Below are 18,651 nucleotides of genomic sequence, written 5' to 3'. Positions count from 1 at the left end.
CTTGGTGTGTGCAGAATCTATTTTGTCTCCATTTTTGTCTGTCTTTGTCTTCACAAGTCTCTGTCTTATGCTTCATGCTGTGTTCCTGCAATCATTCGTGTGTGAAAGAAATGTGTATGTTGCGAGTGTAAAATTTTGGCTACCAGGGGACTCAATGACAAAATCGGCATATGGCTCCATGCCCAGAAATGAGGAGGAAGCATGTATTCTGCAGTATATTCAGACTTAGAGGTAAAATTGTATCCTAATATACCTTGTTCATTATATTAAGATGTTTTAACCCAGTTTGTACTTATTTAGTGACCTTTACAAAGATTGGTTTAGAATAGGGAGGAGATATTGTATTCTACCTAGCAACTTGTTTTAGACAAAGAAACTCATAAGTGTATAAAAAGGCTACAAGGGCCCTCCCCTTGCAGACTGTCTTGAAACACTCCTGTATGATCATTCAGAATATTACAATAAGCAAACTCATTATCCACGATCTGTGTTTGCTTTTATCTTTGTGCATTTGCAAACAACAATACAGTTTTCATACCTCTTTTAAAGAAGCCTTCATTAAACCTGGAAAGCATGACTAATTTTAGACCCATATAAAACCCTTGTTTCCTAGGGAAGGTAAATTAGATAGTTGATGAAACCCACCTAGAACCCCATCTTTGAACTCATGATATTTATGACCCATTCAAGTTAGAATTCAAAAGATGGCATAATACTGAACCAGTTTTCGTACGAGTGCTTAATGATCTTCTAGTTGTGATAGACAGATGTGACTGTTTGTTCTTAGTCCTCCTTGACCCCTCTCCAGCATTTGATATCATAAACCATGGGATTCTAATGGTTGTATTTATAATGCCTGAAGGATTTCTGTGGACTGGGTGGCACAGTTCTCAACTGGTTAAAATATTTTCTCACTAGCAGGTAGAGATGGGCAAATTTGTGTTGCGAATTTGGATCCGCACTGGATTGGCCGGTTCATTTGGTCCGTGGATTTCAGCGGTTCAATATCAAAAAGGGTGATTTGCATTTTGCAGATTTGTTATTATTATCAATACACTGCAGATTTTGCAAACCGTGGCCGGATTTGTAAAATCCAATCTGCAGATTCAGCAATCCGTTGGCGAATTCTTCAAAATTATAACCGCCCAAATCCATTTGTGGATTTTACACCGCAAAACAGATTTTGGGGGGAATATCAGCGAAAATCTGGAAAACGGTTTTGGCAAATTCACCCATCTCTACTGGCAGGTCACAGAGAGTATATTTAGGAGAATATGCCTATGTTCCAATGGTCCTGTCATGTGGGGTGCCACAGGGCTCTATCTTACAGTATCTCCCATGTTGTTTGCTGTGTACATGCTAGCACTGGATGGTCTGGACTATCACTGCTATGCAGATGACACTCAGCTATACTTGTCCTTTACACTGGGTACTAAGGACCCATTATCAGTCCTCAATAGATGTCTAGCAGAACTTCTTTGATTGATGTGCCAGTTGGTTGAGGTTGAAACTTGATAAGACAGAGGTGCTTGTGGTGGGTTCTTATCATCTGTTGCAAGACTGCAACTATTTCAACCAACTGACCTAAAGCTTAAGGGTTTCCTGCTACTAAACTCTGACCATGTAAGTAATCTTATGGTTGTCCTTGATTTTGACTTGACACTTTAACATCAGTGTCAGTTGTAATCAAATCCTCATCCTTTAACCCAGCGGTGCGCAAAGTGGGGGCCTCATGCCTCCCCCAGCATTTAATTTAAATGCCTTGGGGAAGAGCGCAAGACCTCTAACCGCCGTGCCCCCCCCCCCCTAGAAAATCCTGTTCCCCCTAGTTTGCACACCACTGCACTACATAATCAGGTTCAAAGTCACCTGAAAGAGCTACTGGTTACCTGCACACCCAAAAGCTCACTTCATTTCACTGGTAAAGGACTTCTAACAGTTCCCAGAATCTCCCTGACTTATTTTGGGACCAAGATTGTAGTCAGGCTGCTCCTACTCCTTGGAACTCTCTGCCACATATGGTCCAAGGAGCCCCTCATTTGAAATCTTTTAAAACAAACTAAATACTTACTGTTTTTACCCAGGCATTTGTTAAGTGAACCACAACCTTTTAGACATGTAATAATTATATTACCATTGAATCCTATAGTCTGCTCATACTATATTTTTTTACTTGTGTTTGATTTAATTTATAGCTTTAAATGGTTTCCTTTTATTTTTGTAACTGTTAGATTTAAATGTGTTAAACGCTTTGAATCTGATTGGGAGAAGAGCGCAATGTAACTAAAGTTATTATTATTATTTTTCAAACTTTCTCTTTATTTAGGAATTGTATAAAGGGAAGAGAGAGGGATACAGAAAAGAAAATATGGGATATTTTTATATCTTGCTGCAAGTACCAATCGCCAGTGGTCAGACCTAATATTTTAATTGGGTCTCAATATTCATGAAGCAAACCCTGGAAAGTGTCTACTAAATTTACTTGAGTTCACTCTTACATATAATGTTGATCAGGAAGTAAGGAAAAAGGTCAAAAACCTTTTCAAACAGTATATGGGATTTTTCCCTAACTGTTAAAGTTATTTGTAATTTACACAAACTGAGATTTTGCTTTCGAATTATTAGGTATATCCGATAAAATTTGACAGTGGAAACTACTGTATTTAAGGTTCCATTTGCAGTAATCCATGGGTTTGATGTTAAAATCAGAATTTTCTTTCAGAATTTTCTGCAACAAATGTGTCCTTTTTGTAAATCTAAATGCCACGTTGCCTGTTTGCTAAATTAGTTAATTACAAAAGCAAAAAGTATGTTGTAAAATGTTTTAGCTTTAGTACTGTGCACACAGTGAAGACTGGCAGGGCTACACACAGTATCCAATGCTCCTTTGCCCATATCACGTATAAAATTCAAATTGATATCTTGTGATGGCCTATTTTCTAAATCATTGAACAGACAGACATTTTATACTGTCACTGCTCCAGAGCCAAGAGCTTTCAGTGGCTTAGCAGATGCACATCCTGTTACATATGTCTGTTCATCTTGAGATTTTTTGGTGGTTCTTTATGCAGCATGTTTAAATGATAAATCTATATTATAAACAATCCCTATTCTTCTCTTATCAATAGAGTGCAGTGATGCAATGTATTAACAAATGGCAGCACTCTACAAAACCTGATGCATCTATAAGATTATGCACCATTCTGTGTCAAGGAATCAAATAGTTTTGTGCCAATATTCTGTTTGTGTCTACATACTGTATAGTTAGTCAGAAACACAGTTACTAGAAACATATCATGTTTTTATTTTTAATACAGGTCATTGACCTTAGAGGTTTCTGCCGTCTCAGACTTGGCAGAGACTTCTTACGAAATATGGGGGGTTGGAGGAGGGGAAAAGATCCATTTAATTATATCTTACACAATATGGCCACCAGGGTTAGCCTTGCTCAAGCAGCCTAAAGAAAGAAACAACATTATTTAATCTACATAGAAATAAAGAAGAGTTGCTGGGAATTGACAAAGTATGAAACTAAATAAACATCAGGGAACAATGTCATGAGGTCAAAATTGCCTTTTGCTGAACAATCATGAGTTCAGAGCTACTTTCTCCACCTCTACTTACTAACTTTAGGACAAATATTATCTCTGCTCATCACGGGATCCACATAAATACTAGTAGTGAAGGAACAAAGTATAGTAAGAGTCAGAAAAAGACCTTGAAGAAATGAAGATGTCACTTGCAGCAGAAAGGTTGAATATATTTTCAAAGTTAACTGCAGAAATAGTGCAGTTTTTTTATCACCTACTCCAGGCTGGCCGCCCTATCTTTCCTATGTATATAATAGCCAATATATTTTTACTGGGTACCATATTAACTCAATGTTAACGGAGGTTGATTGATCCAGGCTTAAGGCCCTTCAATATGCAGTGAAGCCACTTCCAAATTCTGAAGAAGAGATTAGCGCCATTCAAATGTATGTGACTAACTTCTTTTCCAACACTGGGAAGGGAATAGTCAATTTCATGTTGCCTCTCTTGGGGTGATTACAAAAGTTTCCTAGCTGTAAAGGTAGGGCAAACCAATACAAAAAAACAGAGCCATATATATTACAGAAAGGGAACCCAGTTGAATGCAATGAGGCTTTTTCCTTTGATAAATCTGGGGCAATTATTTTGTAAATAACCTCTTGGTGTCAATATATTAAGGCTTTTTACATCAATCTAGCGTGTCCAGTGAGATTTGATAGTATGGGGAGGTATAGTGCTAATTGGAGCAATAATAGGATCTATCAAAGACTACCACTCAAGCTGCTTTACGTTTTATTGGTCATGATTAAATCTATGGGATCTGAGGTGACATTGATCTCAATACCTAGAACATTAAACATTAAATTAGCAATTTATTGATAGTGAAAACTGTCAAGGCATTAATATTGGCAGCTTGTATGTTTTCTTCAGTAGAGTTAACAGTAGGTCATTAAAGTGCTAAGTCAAAGCTTGTTCTAAGATGCCAAACCCTTTATTGTGAGTTCTCACAATATCGCATCACCCTACATATTTTGTTCCTTTATTACACCACCTGCTTCACCCTTCCACAACCTGCTGAGTAGCTAAGCTTACTGGAAAAGAATGGTTTGCAAATTGATTAGCATAGCTTCGGAGCCAATGCTAACATGTTTGTTAGACTTTGTGTGCTGGTTTCCATATGTCTGTTTTCAATTACATGTGTTGTAAAAATGATTGCAATGAAAAATGTTTTTGGAATCCAAATTGTTATGCTGTAGCCTAGATAAAATGATTGCAAGTTAATTCCTCAGTGATGAAAACTTAGCCAAGTATTTTGTTGCTAAGAATCTTTTTGAAACATCATACTTAAATATATCATTTTTTTGCCAATCCAGTCTTATTATTAGGAACATTTATTCATACGTTACAAATTGTCTCACTTATTTTTATTTAAAAAATATTGTCATGACAATGACAAGCACATTTGTGAAGAACTTGAAACATCCAATTAATTATAACTTTACATGTGTTGCAAAAAAACAGAACAGATTTGCAGCACACAATCTGCCTTCATGATGAATGCATATTGTGGCATTTCTATCCCATATGGATCAGTAAGACATGGATAGTAGTCATTTGACCTTAAAATCAAGCAAATGTGAAACCAGACTTTCACTTTTACAGCTAGGAAAGTCACAGTGCGACTTCTTCGGCAGACTCAGGAGGTATTAATTAAAATGCATGTTGACTTCTGGAATTATTAAGATTTTCACAGTGCTTTTTGAGAAGTCTCAACTTGTATACATTCCATTCTCTACGATTGCTTCTGGCTAAACTTCACTCATTAACACTATGACTCAATTGCTGATCATTTAAGAAAATGTTGCTAATTTAGAGCCATAGGCTACATATGAACAAGGCTTGAAACCTTTTTGCTCATGACATTCTTAATCATAAGATAAAGTCTTAAAGAGAATTTGAAAAGGTCTAAGTATGGCTCTCTGTCAGCTGCATTAGGAAGCTTTACATTTTGGCACTAAGAAACCTTGATCATGCCAGATCCCATAAAGGACAGTTTAGCTGGCGGTGTTCACATCCTGGGTTTATATATCATCACATTTTTATCATTATAGGTATAATAGAATAGAGTTTAACCAATGTTGAAATATATTAAACAATTCATTATATGACTGTATTTAAACATAAAGGGCAACTACTACCACAACATGTACCGTACAAACAGTACATTAATAAAATAGTTGAAGGAAAATGTTGCCTTATGGGTCCACACACTTAATATGAGCAGGAGAATGCAATATTATCACCACAAACCTCAGAGTACAAACATAATAAAAATACCAAATATAAGCGTCCATTTATTGTGAGAAACAGAATTTGGCAAAGTGTATAGTTTAATTACAAGATATCACTGAATCTAATTTTGAGACAAAAAATTGGGAATTTCAGGACTCATTTCAAGGGTTTGTATGGTATATACTTTTGGTTCTATGGTCAAAAAGGACAAAATCAAACATTTGGCATTTATAGCCATGCCTGGTTTTGTCTACCAGTCTGCCCTTCCTGTCATGCAAGTCCTGGAAACAGTGCAGGCAGTGATAGGACCAATCATGGGTTTTCCCAATAGAGGCAGCTCCCTTGAGTGACAGGGGAGGAGGTGGGACAAGGCCTGTGTCCTGCCCAATCCTGGGTTCAGACCTTGTACCTTCCTCCCACTGTACTTAAGGGGCTGCACCACTACATTTAGGCAGTTGTCTCTATCCTTGAGAGACAGGTAACACACCGGGTTGCCTGCGCATTTGCATCTCCTGTTCCTCCTCCCCTTGGGGGAGAGGGAGTGATTACCATTGCCCTGCCCTGCTAGAGGGTCAAGGAAGAGTAAGGACTGTTTTGGGTGCCCTTGGCCCAGAGTGGAGGTCCTGGGACCATCCAGAGATTGGAGATCTGCATTGAGCTGTATTGGGCAGAAGTCTGTGTGATATGGTGTATGCAGAGGAATAAACCAGTTCCAGTTAACTATAACTCCTGCCTGGTGTGCAATCTTTCTGGGGGAGTGGAGTACGTTTCTCCTGTAGGAGATTGCCTCCATACATCTGGAGCCTTCAGCAGATGGAGGCGCTGTGTCACCAGAGATAAATGTCGGATATCTGTAAGGATTCTGCTCGATCCGTACCAGGTTTACACTGTGGTCCGGGTTTTCTGTCTCTCCTGCCCTTTCTGCTCTCTGTGGCCATTTTTGGTACTGGCAGCCTGCTTTATAAGGCTGCAGTTACCATAGGGAGTCGCCAAGCAAAGTGCTGTGTGTTTGCAGCTAGGGTCGGTCTTTTGCAGTTACGCCTTATCCTCTTGCCTGTTTGAGTTCCTGTTGCTAAGCCCAGACCATTACCCCGACCTTGCTGCCTTCCATCTGCCCTGACCTCCGCTTGCCTCCTCGACTTTGCAGCTCTGCCACCAGCCCTGACCCCTGCTTCCTTGCCGACTACGGATACTCTTACAGGACTCTGTCCCTTGGTTATGGTCGGTTTATTTGCATCCTTACATCAGCCCTGTGGGTCCGCTTCCTGATTTGAGACAACCATCGTCACATTTTGCTCGGCCAAACATGGACCTCGCTGAGCCGTATCTCTCAAAGGGGAACTGCTTCGAGATCACGAGACACACCTTGCACAGCAAAACCAACAGATGACACTCATTTCCAGCTGACTTCAGGACATTATCTCCTGGCTGGAAACATTTCAGCTGGGTTCTAACCCTGCATAGCCATTGCTAACAGTTTCTCCAGCGCCAGTTCTGTCATCCCCTACGCCAGGCGAACCACGGATCCTAAAGCCTCTACGTTATGGAGGGGAACTTATGACTTGTAAAGGATTTTGAACCAATGTTCGATTCAGTTCGAACTCCAGCCTTCCATGTTTTGCACTCATCTATCCAGGGTAGCCTACGTCATTTCTCTACTGACTGACGAGGCTTTGACCTGGGCATCCCCTCTCTGGGAAAAGGAATCTTCACTGATTAATGACACTGCTGCCTTTTTCCAAACATTTAAAAAAGTTTTTGACGCTCCTGGTGGCGTCTCTTCTGCTTCACTCCTTCGAATCTGGCAAGGAATCCCTACTGTGGACCAGTACGCCATTGAATTTTGAACCCTTCCGCAGAGACGGGCTGGAATAATGAAGCTTTGCTGGCAGCATTTTGGCAGGGTCTTTCTGAGGGGTTAAAGGATGAACTAACTTGCAGGGACACCCCCAAAGATCTGGAGGAATTGATTGCTCTCTGCATCAGAATGGATCTCCGGATGCGGGAACGACAGACCTAGCGAGACCGGTTCTCAAGGACCCCTAAAATCCGGCTTGCCCCCCATTTTCAGACCCCATGTTCGACACCTCTCCCAGAGGAAGAACAAATGCAATTAGGGGATACCAAATTACCTGAGCAGGAGAGAACTAGGAGATGTTTTAGGGGGCTGTGCATGTACTGTGGGCTCAAAGGTCACCGTGTCCGAGACTGTCCAAAATAAGGAAAACCCCAATGCTTTGGTGGATTCAGGAGCCACAGGGAACTTCATAGACCACGCATTTGCAAAACTCCACTCCCTTCCTCTCCGTATTTAGGAGATTCCATAAACTGTAGTGGCTACTGATGGAACCTCGGTTACCTGGGACCATCACTTTTGAGACTAACCCTTTGCTGGTCACGGTTGGGGCACTTCACAAAGAGTCACTATAATTTCCCCTGCGGATGTGTCCCTACCTCCATCCAAGGATGACAGCTGCGGACGGAGATCCGTGGTGATACGCAGGCCGGAGTATCACTCCAGCGAAGCTGTGGAGGAACCACTCAACTTCAAAGTCGAGCAAGAGTGGAGTCCGTTCCAGATGACATCACGGTGAGTGACGGTCCGCCCCAGGCAGCGGAGGATCACCACGTCCGTGGTGGCTTCCAGCATGACTGCAGTACCTGCGGCCAACAGAGAGGATCGCACGACGACCAGGAACAAGCCAAGCAGTAAGGATCATCCTGATTCTTCATTCCAGGCTCCAGCTGAGGCAACCAGTGAGGAGGCACCGGCTGGTACATCTTCCAACGTGGAGGACAGCAACACCATTCCAGTACAGCCGGAGGATTTTGACACACTTCTGGTGCAGTCGGAGGGAGGACATCTATGCCAGTCCGGCGTGACCGAGACATGACGTCATCCTAGGAGGCGACCGCCGGGGCAGAGGAGGACAGTGCTGTGCCCGTTCCAGAGAGTACAGCCCTTTCTGAAGCCAACCTGAAGCGGTACTATGACCAAGTGAAGGGCTGGGGGCGCATGGCCTCTAGGGACCCTAACATACACACAGTGCAGGCTATGGCAGGCTGGGGTAGGCCAAAAACATTGGCTTACCCAGAGACACTGAGTCTAAGGCCGTTAACACTATTGCACCTGACTTTTCACAATCTGTTGCTGGGCCTAAGACTATTAATACCTGGGCCCGGAAAAGCAAGAAAGTCCCTAAACTCTCTCAGAACTGGAGAGACTTGGTGGCCTTTGAGAACTGTTGAGATGGGAAGGTGTCGGTCGCCAATGTAATCTCTTTTGGGTGGAAGTCAACTGCCTCATTTAAATACGAGACATCAGGGGTATCATCTAGGGTAACAACAGGGGCTTCTGAGATATCGGCATAGGCTGTACATGCAGGAAAGGTATTGCCATGGTGGGACCCAATGTTCCAGGGTTATGTCCCCTATATGTAGAGGACCAGGTTCCTACTGATCAGTGGAGATATAGTTGACCACTGGTGGGAGGAAGGGGAGTTTGCCGCAGAGGAGACTGCCGAAGTTATTAGGAGGAGGGAGCAAGATATTAAGTTGGGAGTTATACAACCCACAGGTTTAGTTGTCAACTTTTATGAGCAACCCTCACAGGAACCCTGTTAGGATCGCGGCTAGGCTCCGTCCTACTGACGTGGTATGCGGCAGTGCCCATGGCATGTGCAGACCCCTGTCTGCGCATGCGTGCCAGCCAACCAAAACATCCGGAGGCATGCTCCCCGCAGAGCGCCACGGTACCTGCACTCACTGGCAACGCGCTCGCCCCACGCCGCGCTCCACCTGCGCACGCGCACCGCACAATAGCTGATGCCAGGAAGGGTATCAGCTGCCTCTCACCTGCGGTCAATTTGCTCTCCTCCTACAGTGGCGACACAGTTTATCGCACTGCGGCCAGATCCGCAAGCCGGGAGATTTCCCGGCTTGCTAGTGGCCGCCCCTCGGCGTGCCGCGCGTCATAGACGCGCGGTCACGCGTCTTCGGGAGCGTGCGCCCCCTGCACGCGCGTCCAGGGCTCCCCGAGGGAGCCCTGGTGTCCCGCGATCGCGGGACGGCGGCAGGGGGTTCCGGGGGACCCGGCGGACCCGGCAGCGGTAGGGAGAGTGCCCCGATCGGAGGGCGCTCTTCCGCTGCTTCGGCGCGCGCCCGTCACTCTCGGGCGCGCACCAGGCTACTGCTGCGGCCAAGAACGGGCAAATGCTCGAATAAACTTGGCCGCAGCAGTATCTGCTCACAGCCTTTGTCTGACCTCACTCTGTCTGCAGCCTCCTGATTGGTTATCGCTCCCTTTATTTATCTTCCTGATTCTTGTGCATATTGCTGAGCATAAACTTGGGTTTATGTGCTGTGCTGTGCTTGCTGCTGTGTTGTTTTGCCTGATTCTAGTTCCTTCCCTGACCTATATTGTGACCTCTGCTCATACCTGGACCTGTCTCTTCTGTACCCCTGGACTTTGGCTTGCTATTCGATTTCCCTCTCTCTCCTCTCCATGACCACGGCTTATGGATATCGACTACTCTTCTCTTTCCAACCCCGGACCACAGCAAGTACCACGACATACCCAAACTCTCCTACCCTGGCCTAGCTATACGACTCTGACCTGGTCCCGTGGTTGCAGGGCAGCATTTATATACATCCCCACCTCATCCCTGTAGTCTAGTCCAGTTTATGGTGAGCACACGTGACAAACCCTTATTCTGGGTACTGCCAGGCCAGGCCTGTGGCCTAAAACTGGCCAAGCTCAGCCGGCTGAACGGTTGATAGTACAGAGATATAGACAGTCCCATGGGTTCGATTTCCCCTATGTCCCCGAGCCCATCATGTGGGAGATAGAGGATAACAGGGATAAGTGGCTAGAGGATGCCGTACGTGCAGGTATTCTATCTTCCACACAGAAGACCGGATCACTTATCTGATGGGAGCATGGAGGATAGGCAGGGGTATCTACCTAGACAGAGTAGAATACCTATCTGAATGAAATCCAAAGAGGGTATATTCGGTCACTGTCCCTGACCATATGGGCAGACTGGTTAAAAAGCCTGACCTGTCTCATTACTACTGATGGGGTAGAAGGGAGAGATCTGATCCTAATCACTGTTATAAGAGTGTATGTAATTAATTTTATACTGCTTCTGAGTTAAAAAGTACTATCAATGGAATACTATAAATTGTTGGTATCACTGTTTGTGTTGTTTCAGGTTGTTTAACCGAAGGATGGTATACTAACTTTGGTTCCAAGCGGGGGCGTGGATTTTACACCAGAGGGAGAGTGTAGCCATAACATCTGGTTTTGGCTACTACCCTACCTTGCCTGACATGTAAGTCCTAGTACAGTTCAGGCAGTGTTAGGCACAATCCGGGTTTTTCCCAGCAGTGAGCAGCTCCCTTGAGTGACAGGGGAAAGTGGGACAAGGCCTGTGTTCTGCCCAATCCTAGGATCAGTCCTTGGACCTTCCCCCATGGAACTATACTTTCTACATTTAGTCAGTTGTCTCTCCCATGAGAGAGACTGGTCTCACAGAAGAGGTGTGTAGGGTTCTGTCACCATCTATCCCCTCCCTTAGGGAAGTGGGAGTGAGAACCATACCCCCTGCTTCATCAGGGAGTAGGGGAAGAGCTAGAACTGACATTTGGAGCCAATGACTGGGGGTTGAGTCCAGGGACCATCTTGAGGCTGGAGACCAGTGTTAGTGTGTGCAGTTGCTGACTGTCTGCTGTATTCAGTGTGGAGAGAATAAAGACTGTTACTGTTATAAAATATACTCCTGCCTGAGATTGCAGTCTGTCAGGGGGAGTAAGACAGAGTTCTTTCGTAGGGACTGCCTCCAGCACTCCTGGAGCCTGCAACAGATGGAGGCGCTGACAAAAGAATAAAGGGGAACCAGCTATCACCCCTAAAACCTGTCATGTTTTCCCCAATAACATTGATGGGATCTCAGACCTTCTGTGAGCAACAGGTACGCAGCACCACTACACACCTGGTAGCCGGGGAATCTCCCAGAGGGTGGGGGAAACACTGCTACCTATAGATATACATTTTTTTTTTAAATCCTGCAAGGTAACTATTAAGTGAAACACATTTTCTGTTCTCTCTGCAGTAATGCTTACTAAATATTCTAATAACTTAAGTAAACTGCTGGGACAAACAATGCAGATACAAATGTGTCTGGAGAGCCTGCATCTGCTTTCCTTAATCAACTGTCTGTCCTGAATATGAATTGGAAAAATTAGTTAATTAATGTTCTAAAATGCCAATGAGATGCAAAAGGCATTGAGTGGTGGAAATGGTTGCAAAATACAGTTTCGTAGCTATTCCAGTCAGGATTTAAATAAGCAAGATGATGAGCACTACCCTGTAGCATAGATTGCAAAGGTAACACCCTCTATAGATTATATATCCAATACATATGGGAATGTGCCAGGGAATCTGGATTGCTTAAACTGCCCCAAAGAAGAAAAGAAAGGCTGACTTGTGATGTCACAGCAGCCACACTATAGGACTAGAGAGGGAGAGGCAAGTTGTGAGTCAGACCAACGATGAAAGGGAATTGATGACCAGTGCCCTGGAGATCGGTGCAGCAATGCAGCATGGTTGCAGTGTTTCAAGGCCCAGCAGTATGACAGATAAGGGAAAGGGGACAAGAGCTGGAAATAGGATTATACTGTATGTGTGAGAGAAGACTCATGATAGCATGGAAACCATCCTGATAGCAGGGGCTCGGAGATGTGAGCAAGACAAGAGAGCATCTGGGAGAATCACTCTCAAAAATCCCTGTTACCCTTTATAGTATTCCCTCTAAAGATACCCTCTACGCACCAACTTCAGCCCGGGGTGTCTGACTGGAAAATAAGTGACTGCTGTATTTAGGGAAACATCAGGCCTGTAACTATCACTAGGATTTTGTGTTATATGACCTCAAACGCTGTGCTGGCACAAACAATGGCCCATTCGATAGTACATGGGCAGGTGTAGGCTGGCCGGACAGGGGAGAAAAGGGGAAATTGCCACCCTGGAAGGTCGGAATTGAAAATTTTGGGCTGGTGTCACTGTCAAAGAGGAGGAGAGGACAAGGATCTCTGTGCAGCAGATCACCGACTCCAGCCATTAGGTGGCACTTCAGAGCTTACTTTCCAGCTCCTGCTCTCCCGGGCTGGCTCCTCTACAGTGGCATGGGAAGGTAAATGTATTTTTATATGGTGTGTGTATATGTACAATATGTATATAAATGATGTTTGTGTGGATACTTGTGTGTGTATGTGTGTATAAACGTGCATGTATAATAATGATGTGTGTATAAATAGATGTATATATGTGTGCATATATAGATGTATGTGTGTTTAGATGTGTGTGTATACTTGTATGTGTATACTTGTATATGTATATGATGTGTGCGTGTATAAATGTTTATACATGGTGTGTGTACCTGTATATATATACATGTATATGTATATAGATGTATATGTGTAGATGTAGCCGAGCTCCCCGCTTACCTCCGCTGCGTGCGGGGGAGCTGCCGGCTTGTCCGGGTGCCGCCGGAGTTGGGGTGGACCCGGCTAGGTGTAGGAGGCTACGGTCTGTTAGACAGAGCTTCGGAGCTCCGGGGCGGACCAGGGATGCTGGTAGCGGCCATGTTGGTCCTTACGCATGCGCGGGACAGTGGTTGCACATGAACAGTGCACAGATAGCTGCGGCGGCCATTAGAGAGGCTCTGCAAGGGACTACGAGTCCCAACAGCCTCTGGGGTTGCTACCACATGGGTGCGCAGTAGCCAATAGGGCTTTAGTATTTTCGGAGAGCAATATAGATACATTTGGCACGCTTGGGTAAGCATGCCAGTTGGGGGTAAGATGCAGAGGAGAGAGGTAGTGTCCCAGGTGCCAGTAGCCCTGAGACTAGGCCAGCTTTCCCCTGTAGGCCCCAGCTAATCCCTGACTCACGGTAGGTGCCAGCGCACATAATATATAAAAAATATATATTTTTACGATTTCAGTTAAGGACACCCACCTTTAGTATGCTGTTAGAGCTGTTACAGTAGGGATAGAGCTATGCAGCGATCGGTGGTGTTCTGGGACCAGGCCACAGGCATTGTTAAGAGACACTTAAAAGGGACACACTCCAATGGGAGCTCCCTCGGAGGCGGACGCTTTTGTGGAAGAAGCAGATAGATCGCGTCGTGGGATCACTCCTCGGTCCGACGGATTGACGCTACAGTTTTGCCTGGTCTGGTTTAAGACCAGGAAGGTATCTGCAAATGCACCAATGGCCACACCTCCGGGTAGCGCTACTCCATACACACCATGCAGTGGGCCTGTCTTGTGGACACCGGGTGGTTAGGTGCCCAGGGCACACTCATAACTTTGGGGACACCTCACTAGGATGTGGACAAGATGGTGGGCTTACACTGTGGAGGTACAGCACTGCATGACATTGTCATTATAGTGTTTTATATATATATATATATGTCAGTAAATACGTTGTTATACACTGCGTGTTTACTGACTATTGGTTCGTGCGAGGGGAAATCCTACATGTTAGGATCTCTCTCAGGTGGCAGCGCTGTGTACCATCAAACATGATCACCCCAGGCTCCCAGCGGCGGAGTGTCAGGCCTCCTGTAAACCACACAGGTATGATAGCACAGGTAGTTTCCTTTTTACATGGTGGAAAGATGGCTACATTTGGAGGAGCTACTGAGATCCAGACCTGGGTGACCCAATCTAAAGTATATGTCAAAACGATAATTAAATATATTACCATTTTGCATTTTTTTCAAGTCCTGTGAGTGTTTTACATTTTTCTACACATATATACATACACAATGCATGCATGCTGTGTTTATGTGTATATATAGGATGCGTGTGTCTTTGAGTGTATATATACAGACACACTGTGTTTATGTAAAAAATATATATTATTACTCTGACTGGTGTGTTGCAGGAGGACTAACGTGTTATCCCTTCTGTTTTAATACAGCAATTGATGCAATAAAGTGTGTTACATCTGTATGTATTTTGACAGGAAGGCCGTGGTTACCAGGGAGGTTACTCTAATGGGCAATAAATATCATAATATACTTTATTTTTCTATGTTCCCAACTATATTTTACTTGTCTATATATATTTTTTAGTATATATATATAGTTTAGCATTTTTTAGCAATTTAAGGGATTTTTTTCATTAGTAACAGATTTTTAACTTTTGTCTCTTTGTCCTTTTAGTTTATTTCTTAGGACATGCCTTTTTAATATGTACTAGGATTGCTTGCATCACCGTAATGCTCCCCTATTAGTGATCGGTTTTGCAGACTTTTCATGTTTCCTATTTCAGTTTGATGGTGATATTTATTGCCCATTAGAGTAACCTCCCTGGTCTACATGGCCACTAATGCACTCATGTACGTTTTTTATTATGTGTAACACTGTTTTCTCTCTTTTAGTCTCATCAATCGCGTGTGGTTAGCTATGTTTGTTGTTAATAAAGTTTTTATGATGTTTATGTTATGTTGCTATTAGCTACCAGTGACGCGCAAAACCGGGACTATTAACCCGCCCCCATTACTTTCCCATTGGCTGTGAGAGTTGATAGCCTAGCCAATGAGGTACGATCATGTAGTATTTATAACTGATCCGGAACCACTTTAATCTATATCCCTGATGAAGAAACATTTCGTTTCGAAACGCGTTGGATGATTGGACAAGAGCTCAACCTCTAACTTACTACCCCACCATCTGAGCTGATCGAGTGTGAACGGCGCGATTACCAGCGCTCCCCCCCCCGTGGTGACGTCATCGACCCGGAAGTGCTTTTGCACAGAGGGGAGTGAGAGTACCCGGCCGGTGTGGAGCTGTGCTCTGGCAAAGAACTGCAAGTGGCAGCAGCAGCAGCTTTGGACTCGTGCTCTTGGGGAAAAAGAACTTATTAGAGGCGATCTACTTACCTACTTACCAATAGGATCCTGCATCCGAGACACCAGCGCCATAACCCTTGTGAGGATACTCCTTCCGGTTTCCTGAGGCGTTGGGTAACATTATCCCTAACTGCATATATTTGTCTATATTGATGTACGCACATTACTTACCCTAATTAATTGTACCTTTATTATATTGTTTTATGCACTATGAGCGTTGTGCGCTGTGTCTTTTTTGTCTTTATCTGTTAGTCTAGGGGGTTTCTGAGCCCCCCCTCCATCGCAGCTGCAGACGCTCCGCTCAAGGTTATGTTCTTAACACTTATTATCACGTCACTTAAATAGTTAGCTGCGCACTTTATTTTCTTTTCACAGATGTAGGATATTGCTTGAACGGCTGCTTTAATTCCCAATGACACGACTTGACGTATGCACAATACTGGTAATAATAGCATATTTGTTTGTTTTTCCCCAGAAAAGAAACTTTGACATCAAGCGGAAAAAGACAAAAGAAGGGATTTTGATGGACCTCCAATATCGCTTTTTTAATAGTTGCTCGCGCATTGTTTGCCAAGTAGGCAAACATTTAGTGACAGTGCCATTTTTATTGATAGAACAATTGTGAGCTTTATAGAAAACCTTATACTGTACAGTATGCTGCTTTTTTAATCTTCAAATCTTTTTTTTACATTGTACAGTACTGTCATCTTCACAACTTTTCTTATAAACATCAAGATTAAAAATGTATACTGTATCTTTTATTCTATAAAGTATGTATTATTTATTATTCAATGCTTTCAACTTTTGCAACAGTACTACTGTTTATCTTTTACTGGTATGCGCATGCGTGTACTATACTATGCTGTATGTCTCATTTTGACATTTTTTTTAATAACAGGTAAGAGAAATGGTACTGGATGGGTATCAATGGTGCTAAACACAATAGAATGGTAAATAAATTAAATATACAACCAGATGGGATGGAGGGATGATCTCAGCCGGCGTGAATCAAACATGAAATAAGAAAAAGAAATACATACAGTGGCGACACACTTTATTCTCGCTCGGCTAGTCCCGCGAATTCGGGTATACTCGGGTGTATTGAGGTTTGTGATCGTTTTATGACGGAGTGTATAGCGTTATTTTCCCGGCAGGGATTGAAGCATTTTATTCCAGCTGGCTGCAATACTGCAATGCCGTGTAAAAACACATGGGGGCGCTTGCGAGCTGTTCTCTTTGAAGCCGTCCCCTATAATGAATTGTAATGCAGTATATATACTGTATATATATATATATATATATATACTGTATAACAACAACCCCTATAACTCCTAACATACAGTACTGTACACATACAGTACTGTATATGCACATACATAAATGATACTATGGGCCGGCGGGGGCGAGATGTGTTTGCAGCAGAGAGAGATCCGCTGCTCTCTCACTGCGCAAACATCGGCACATTAAAAATTATTTTGTAATACAGTTTTATTTATAGTGTAGATGTGCAGGGGGTCTTGGGAGCTGAACCGCACTGGTTTCAGGTCCGGGGACCCCCTGCTCCCCGAGATACAGGCCCCTTTATGAGGTGCCGGTATCCCTCTGCGTTTAAAGGTCCCGATCACGTGATCGCGGCCTGTAACCCAAGCAGAGCAGAGGGATACCGGCACCCCCTAAAGGGGCCTGTATCTCGGGGAGCAGGGGGTCCCCGGACCTAAAACCACAGCGGTTCTGCTCCGGAGACCCTCTGCACATGTACAGTATAAATAAAACACACATATCAATAAACACTCGTTCTTTACCTTAGCGGCTATTCGCTATGGTAAAGAAGCAGCATTTCTGTATTTTTAATAATATTATACAGTGAGCAAGGGGTTCCCTGAGCCAGAAATCTAAACTCAAGGGGTCCCCTGCTCCTGCTCAATATTATTAAAAATACAGAAATGCTGCTTCATTACCATAGCGGATAGCCGCTAAGGCATTGAAGGGGTTAACCCACCGTGCCCGCTTTATTGTGGGTAGCGGGGGTGGGTGAAGGGGTATTTGGCCCTTGGTGTGAGTTTAGGGCTTGCGGAGGGGTTGCGGGTGCACTTAACCCCTTCACGAACGTAGCAGTTAATACCGTTACGGTCATGAAGGGGTTAAGCCTTCCCACTACCCCCCGCAAGCCCTAAACATCCATCGTTGGGGCTAATACCCCCTTCACCCACCCCCGCTACCCACAATAAAAAAAATACACACACAGCAGCCGGCAAAAAATAAATAAATAAATCTAAATAAATAAATAAATAAATGACTATAAATAAATACATTTGAAATACATTTCTATTTATAGTGTAGATGTGCAGGGGGTCTCCGGAGCTGAACTGCACTGGTTTTAGGTCGGGGCCCCCCTGCTCCCCGAGATACAGCCCCCTTTATGAGGTGCCGGTATCCCTCTGCTTGGTTTAAAGGTCCCGATCACGTGACCGCGGCCAGTCACCCAAGCAGAGGGATACCGGCACCCCCTAAAGGGGCCTGTATCTCGGGGAGCAGGGGGTCCCCAGACCTAAAACCACAGCGGTTCAGCTCCGGAGACCCTCTGCACATCTACACTATCAATAAAAATGTATTTTAAATGTATTTATTTATATTCATTTATTTATTTAGATTTATTTATTAATTGTGCTGCTGCTGCTGTGTGTGAATTTTTTTTATTGTGTGTAGTGGGGGTGGGTGAAGGGGGTATTAGCCCGATCGGTGGTTGTTTAGGGCTTGCGGGGGGTAGCGGGTGCACTTAACCCCTTCATGACCGTAGCGGTATTAACTGCTATGGTCGTGAAGGGGTTAAGTGCATCCGCAACCCCCCCCGCAAGTCCTAAACTCACACCAAGGGCCAAACACCCCCTTCACCCATCCCCGCTACCC

Source organism: Ascaphus truei, chromosome 1 (assembly GCF_040206685.1).
Source record: "Ascaphus truei isolate aAscTru1 chromosome 1, aAscTru1.hap1, whole genome shotgun sequence".
NCBI lineage: Eukaryota > Metazoa > Chordata > Amphibia > Anura > Ascaphidae > Ascaphus > Ascaphus truei.
Note: the sequence above shows the minus strand (reverse complement) of the source record.